The 7,669-nt window shown below is 47.8% G+C and overlaps 1 long non-coding RNA gene across 1 annotated transcript; it reads right to left on the reverse strand.

Annotated features, from left to right (window-relative positions):
• Window positions 1-796: 796 nt before the first annotated feature.
• Window positions 797-5,340, reverse strand: LOC132001995 (uncharacterized). Its single transcript, XR_009399741.1, has 3 exons — window positions 5,184-5,340; window positions 3,418-3,532; window positions 797-1,204 (listed from the first exon to the last, which is right to left on the reverse strand). It is a non-coding gene; the product is annotated as an uncharacterized LOC132001995 (long non-coding RNA).
• Between the last annotated feature and the right edge of the window lie 2,329 nt (window positions 5,341-7,669).

Genomic DNA, 7,669 nt, shown 5'->3' on the forward strand with positions numbered 1-7,669 from the left:
GATGGAATGAGGAATGTGGACTTCAGAAGGGAGAAATCTGCACCTGTGGTCCAGATTTTAGTACTGGAACTCCAATTCTGTGACTTTAAGCAAGCTGCCAACTTCTAGAACATTAGAAACACAGGCCCGGAACCCTCCCATTACAGATGAAAGTTGTCAGGAGCTAGAGAAATGTTTGAAAAACTGACAAATTCTGCTTCAGGCGTCCCTTCCAGCCCTGAAGATTGTATGAATCTTAACCTGTAAATAATTGTCGAGTTTTTCAATCACACACAGTGCACACATCAAGGCTTTGGCAATCCGCAGTTTTGGGAATATAGTACTAGGAAACCCTCGTGGAGTCAGAGAGAGGAACTTCAAAGGAAAATGGAAAGCACAGAAAACATGAAGGAGATGCTCCCAGCACTTGCGGGTAGCAGGCAGGAGCTTGGAGGTGGTGGGACGGCCAGAAGCCACTGCTGGCCGGAATGAAGGAAGGAAGGCTGCAAGAAACAGTGTAGGGCCAAATGTAGCATTTGGAAGTCAGGGAAAGGAGAAAAGGAACAGGAAGAATGTTTCCCTAGGTTTAAACTGCTTTCCTATTCATTAACATAATGCCTATGTCAATTATCTGCGTAAGTGTGCCTTGGGCATTCTGTACTATGCTTGGTTGCTTTGGGTAAATGGATGAGGAGAGTCTAATACCAACTTGCAGAAACCAAGGTAGAGGACAAGGGCTCCAAAGCCTCCTACCCGGAGCAGAATTTTTATAATCTACTCGTACAACTAAACTTTCACATTCATCTGGAGCCTTTATTTCTTCCACAAGGACCCCTTTATGCTGGGCCCTGCTCACGAGCTGGAGCTTGGGGCAAGGATGCAGACAAGAGTGAGTTTCCTATTTTCTTTAGACAGTGACTATAAGCTGAGCATCATCAGTGGTGGAGATGGAAAAACAGAGGAAGAAGTCGGGGAAGGAAGGCAATTCCTTTGGGCTGTGTCCCTGGCTGACGCTGCTTTAGAGGCCCGCGGGTTCATTATCACGGTCCTTTTGTCTGTCGCTCAAGTCTTTACATGACTTATTTGCTTATATTCTTCTTTTGCCACAAAAGCAACCATGGCTCTGATTCCAAGCACAGTCACCAAGCAGCCTCCAAGGGGGTGGGCAGGGAGTGTCCTTGAAATCATCTGTCTTAAGGATGTCATCTTGGCAACACTGTCCTGTCTGTACCAGCCAGGGAGGAGAAAAAGCACATGACCCATCATATACACTTAGATTTAGACACATTCTGAGGGAAGTTAGGAGAAGCTGGGCTCTTCTGGAGAACTTTGCCTCAAGCCCTGAATACATTCTCTCGAGAGCAGAACACGGATATTTCCTCAGACTGCCAGAACATTTTTTTGTGTTAGCTTAATAGTACATAAAAGCTATTTGCTGTAATAAAAAATTACACCAGGCTTGGAATCTGAAGACTCAGGTCTGAGATCTGGCTCTTTTACTTCCTAGCTACGGCCGCATTGACTCCTTCATAGCACAGTAATGAAGGGCAAATGAGAAACGTTATGACAACACATTGTAAACTGTAAAGTTGTGCAAATATTAGTTAGTTTGTTATTGTTACCTAGCAATACTCAGGGATTGTCCTTGTCTCGGTTCCAGTTAAGTAGTTAGGGTCTGCGTAACTGAGGGCTTGGCAGGTTCAATTACAAGGGAAGGTTGAAATTAGATGAGAGAGACTAATGAGGGTTTCATTTTGAAGACCTAGAAGAACGCTACAGGTGAACCCCATGCCATTCTCCTAAACCCTGGCTTTGGAGGGGTGACTACTAATCTCTTCTCACTGGGGATCAGGGGAGAGGATTGTATTTAATACCAGGGATTGTACTGAACTTCCCCAGGCCCCTACCCCAGCATTTTGTCTTGGGTGTTCTCGAAACCTTGGCATCCTTACCAGCTCCTTCTCCTCCCACGGGCTTGGCCGCAGCTGTTTCTAGAGCTCTCCCCTCCTTAGAGATCTTTCTTACGCCTCTCTTCCAAACCAGGTCACACTGTCTGCCTGGGCTCAGTGCTGACCTTTTGCTTCCATTCCAGTTCTCGTGCTCTGTCTCCTCCCTTGGACTTGATGCTTGAGGGTCACTCTTGCTTTCCGGGGCCCTCCCCCCTCACATTTTCATCACCTGGGAGGGAGGATACTCGGGTCCCATACTCCCATCTGGGAGCAGGCTGCATTCTGTCGGAGGTGTATTTAGACATGTTCAGACCGAAGGGTCTTTTTATGCTCCCTAGCATTTACCAGAGTGCACCCCTGATGTACAGGTGTTTGGGGTGCTCCTTTATGTGGCTGTTCTCCTGCTCCCTCGACTTTTGCACAGTTTGCCGCGCAGTCTCTTGGAAGCTCCCATAATTATGCATTATGCTCTGTACAAAAAGTTGCTTCTTTCTGTCTGGGAGGACACCTCTGAGTCTTGGGTAGCCCCAGGGAGCTTTTCCTATGCTGCACTCATGGCCAGGCCCTGCTAACCTCTATTTCTTACTGGTGGTTTTTGACATCTTCCCTGGACAGATTTTCCTATGACCACGTGTGCCTAAGCTTCTAGATACCCCCAGCAACTCATCTTGGCCTCAAGGATAACTTTCTTACATGCTGGCTACATCAACTTCCTGGTCTTGCCTCCATTTTGATAGCTTTGGTGTCTGCTGAGGTTTGGGGTGAATGGCTCCTGTGTCAGGGCTTGCCTCACAGAGCCGACAATCCCCTCCCTCCCAGCACCGGGACGGGTCTGCTTATCCTGTCTCCAGTCCCCACCGCTGGAGCTGTGAAGAAAGAGCTTCTGGGCAAGATGCCACTAGCAAGCCTGTCTCCCTCAGAACAGACCCCTTTTCTCTCTAGTAGAAACCTACTCCTTCTCTCACAGCTGTGTGAAAAGAAGCCAAATGCCCATTCTTAATGTGTAACAACTGAGGCTCACAAGCAAACTGCTGTTATCTCAGCAGGAGAGCAATTTGCAACCATTTAAAATCCTTTCACTCTTCCCTTCTCTTCAGTGTATGGTTATACACACACCAGTCCATATTTATTAGTGCAGATGGTGAGAAACTCGTCATTGAAAGGGCTTAGAGCACAGAAGGAAATGGATTTTTGGCCTCACTCTGGCCTTACAAACAAGAAGGCTTGAATGATTTTAGGTTCCTGATTCTCGCCTCCGAAGAGCACAGTTTGCTTCTCTCCAAACACAAGAGGTTGTAAATTGGTAATTCATCTCAACCAAAGGCCACATGATGAGCAATTGTAGGAGTATTTTTTTCCTTGTTGTGAAAAGGAGGAACCCGACATCTGAGTATGGGTTCCAGCTGGTATTTGCCTTTTCACCATTTGCAGCCCAAAGGCACGATCTTGGCCAGCCCTGGGCTCACAGTATACACCTCCTGCCTTTTACCTGCCTCAAGGCCAAGGCCATCCGGGCCATCTCTGGGGAGAAGTCAGCTCAGCATTTCCACGTGGTTTCTTCTTCTTCTTCTTCTTCCTCTCCACCCCCTTTTTTCTTTTTGCAGCTAAAAAATAAATCAGTTCTAATAAAAACATTTATACTATATTCTTTATTGTCAGCTAATCCTGCCTGAACTCATTAAATGGCAGTGTGTGGGTTATTTGCTGTCAGTGAAATTATCAAAGGCATTTTTCAGCTGGGGCACCAGGAAAACATATGCTTCAATGCCAACTAAAACAATAATGAGGAAATGTTATGATCAGTCTTGACCAGATGACCCTGCCCATTTTAGATTAGTTCTTAATTTCAGCACAAGGGTCATCCTGTGAATTCTTACAATAAGTCAACTGCTCACCACTCACATGAAAAAGATGTGACTTATTAGAAAACTCACTGTACTCATTGCAGTTAATGAGATGTGGAAAGCTTTGTAATTTGATTTGCTGGGCCATATGCTGTAAAGGGATACTGCTGATTTCATTCCTCCGTATTTAATTTAAGCAGTATGCAATACCTTCTTCATATGGCTACTTATATAATAAAAATTAACTTGGGGTATAAAAAATACACCATTGTGGGGTTTATTACTTGGTGTGGTTCAGTTTCAAGTGTTTTTCATGGAAACATCTGTAAGTAATGTGTGTGGGTCTAATTTTAAATCCCGCCAAATATTTTCCATTTAACATTTGGTTTAACTGACAAGCTTGCAGAGGTGGTTTTCAGAGTTGTTGGTAACAGATATGTACAGTATTCCCAAGGCAATAGCTTTTGTGTGTGTGTGTGTGTGTGTGTGTGTGTGTGTGTTAATGGCAGACAGATAACAGTAATGCCAAACTTGGTTTTTGACCTTTTTGACATTTCGCTGGATATGAACAGCAGTTCAGAGTGTAGGCACTTCTCTCTCTTAAAGACCCAGCTGCGGTTTAATCTGGTACCCCCTAAAAATAGTTACCCTGTTATGACTTTTGTTTCAACATCTGTGGGTGAGGACACCGGTTGCAGATTCTCTGGAAGGCTAACTGTAGGAAAGGGACCTCCTTGAGGACAGGGGCCTGCCTCCCCTCTGGAGAGATGGGGAGGGGAGGGGAGGAGAGGAGGAACAGGGCTAACAGACTGAGAAATGGGCCAATGCCCAAGGAGGTCTGATCCTCAGGAGAGGCTGACAGAACCCTCGTCTCTCTATTTTCTTACTGCTGAAAGAATATATTTATAATGAAGAGTATAAATATAGATCTATGTGTATATATGCTTGACTAACTCTTGCCTAACTCTCACGGGGCACCCAGGACCCCTGAACTATCCAACGGTCAGGTCAGCATTTAGTCTGTAAAACCACAAAACGAGGAGCTGAGGCTGCCCGGTAAAATAGAGAGCCCCCAGCTGAAGTTGAACTTCAGATAAATAACATACGTTTTCATTATAACGGCGACTTGCGGCGTGCTGCGCTTTTGCTTGCGCAGTTGGGCACCCCTACCACTGGCCGGGCCGGCCCGTGGGGCGGGCTGACTCTGTTCCATGCCCCGCCACCCTCAAGCCTGATCCAGGTGATGGGATGCCGGCGGCTGGCGGGCGGGAACCACTAGCGCCCCCTCCGGGCTGGGGGGGGGTGCCCGCGCCGCACTCCGCTCGGAAATGCGCCGGGTCCCACTCGGGCGTCGCGGAAACGCCGACTCAGCACCGGGGCGGGCACGAGGCGGGGACCCCCAGAAACATACCGAAACCGTCTCCATGGCGGCGTCTGAAGGAAAGCGGTGTGTGTGGGAAGAGAAACTCGAGGGGGAAGTTCAACAACCAACGCAGAGGTGTGGAGTGAAACCTCAGGGAAAACTGTCGGTTTTGCTTCAAGGGAATTGAATTGTGAAACTCGCGTTGCGCAACTCCGCGCGGTCGGATTCTGTGAGAACCGGAGTTCGTTTTAATTGTCAATTAAAGCGAACGGGGCCCGGGTGCCCGGGATCCGCGGGAGTGGGGACCGGCGCGGGTCGGAGGACAGGGCCGGCCACTGGGGGTCAGGATACGCTCGCCGAGCGTCCCCGCCGCGGGAGGAGAGCGCCGGCCGCCCCGGGAAACCGGGGCCCGCCCGAGAAGTTGATGAAAGATGCCCCTTAGGTGTCCCCGGGGCCGCCCGTCCTCCCGGGGGTTGCCGGGGCCGCCCTGATTTGCGAGGCAAATCCAGGCCCGCGCTCGTCAGGTGCTAAATTGCCTTTATGAGAGCCAAGCAGGCTTGCCGAGGACAACACTCTGATAACAAAAGAAGTGTGGCCTTGTCGAAGATATTGTGTAGAAGGAAATGGTTCATTTGGATTCAGAGGGAATATTAAAGCCGGGCAGGGAGATCCAAGCCTTGCATTTTCTGCCTGATGACTTGCTTCTTAGAACTCGTTTAAGAAAAAAGGCGGGGGGCGCCTGGGTGGCTCAGTGGGTTAGGCCGCTGCCTTCGGCTCAGGTCATGATCTCAGGGTCCTGGGATCGAGTCCCGCATCGGGCTCTCTGCTCAGCAGGGAGCCTGCTTCCCTCTCTCTCTCTCTCTCTCTGCCTGCCTCTCCGTCTACTTGTGATTTCTCTCTGTCAAATAAATAAATAAATAAAATCTTTAAAAAAAAAAAAAGAAAAGAAAAAAGGCGGGGGGGGGGGAAGGAAAAGGAACCCCCCCTGCCCCCCCAAATATCCAGCCACGGTTTATTTTTTGTTTGCTGCTGCTGTTTTCTTCAGAGAGAGGTTGCCTCCGTGTTCACCCTGGACCGCAGCGGCAGAACAAGATTCCCCTCACGGAGGGATTAAGCCGAGAGAAGAGTTAGGGGATGGGGAAGGCTTCCGAGACTGGGAATCAGCGAGTTTGAAATGTTCGAAGGAAAAAAAAAAAAAAAATTTAATTGGTTTTAAAACTTTCCCTAAAACGCTTAGGGGGGGAAAAAAAAAAAAAAGCAAAATTGGCCCTTATTTAAGAGTGTTGGAAATCCAAACACAAGTTCCCTTTCTTTCACCAAGAAGGCCACTTACTCATTCTATGTGTCTTTAATGCTTAACAGAAATGCCGGGATTCCTGTTCAGACACCCAGCAGGAGTCTTACACCAACTTCGTGATTTTTTTTTTTGCAAAAACTGATTTTTCGTGCAAGCTTCATCATTCTATTCCTTTCCGTGATGGTCCATTGAAGAAAGGACGGGCGCCTTTCTGAAGACCCGAAGGAGAGTGAGAAATGTGTCCCGTCTTTCGACTGGGCCCACATGTTTTTCAGTGGAGGAGCGGCTTGGTCTGGGAGTGAGGTTAAGGGACTCTGAGGAACTGCCGCTTGGCTTAGAGATGTTCTATTTTGCACATTCATTCATTCGCGTATCCGAAGGGCATTTACTGAGCGCTCAGTGTCTGGGGCAGCGCTGGGTGCGAGGGATACCGTGTCTACTCATCTTCCAGGAGCTTGGGGTCTGGTGGGGAAGCGGACAATGTGAAGAGAGACCGAGGTGATTCTACCGTGTTGGAAAAGGCACCCATCTTGTCCTCTTGGCCATCCGAAAGAGGAGAAAAACCTAGGTGGCTCCGAATGGTTAAAGAAACAAGCGGTATATCAGCGATAACAACCTAGGTCTGGCTTACCTGACAATGGCAGGTACCCATCCTCGCTGTCCTACCCGTTCCTTTCTGTGGGGTCCATCTTCTCACCCAGTGGCCAGAAGTGCCCTGTGAAGCCACACCCCTGCTTGCAAACCAATAGGAGGAAATGGGGATGGGGGCGGGGAGCAAGCCGATCACTTACTTGTACTGTCTGACTTCATAACCAGCTGTTGAATGGCTTGACGTGGCACTACTGTGAGAATGGGGAAACCGTTCTTTTCCTTCTGCAAGGAGGAGAAGCCCGAAGTTTATTTAATCTTTTCTAGGCAACTTATTTTATTGCATTTTTAATTTCCTCTCTTGCATTAACATGACCCTTTTCACTGGCTTCCCACGCCTGGTGCTTAATTACTTATCATTAGCAATGTACACGGGGGCCTTGCTGCATATTTATAAATGTGATCATTAGTACATGGAAAGACAAAGGCTTCTTTAAGACTGTCATTAGTTATTCTGTTTTCATGGAAATGTTCATTAGGAGAAACTACCCACCTGGTTAAATAATTATAATTAAGAATTGGTAATCTCCTTTGCATTTTTAACTTGATCTTCCGTCTGTTTGTATAAAACTAAACAAGCCTTATTTGG

This window comes from Mustela nigripes, chromosome 14 (genome assembly GCF_022355385.1).
Source record: "Mustela nigripes isolate SB6536 chromosome 14, MUSNIG.SB6536, whole genome shotgun sequence".
Lineage (NCBI taxonomy): Eukaryota > Metazoa > Chordata > Mammalia > Carnivora > Mustelidae > Mustela > Mustela nigripes.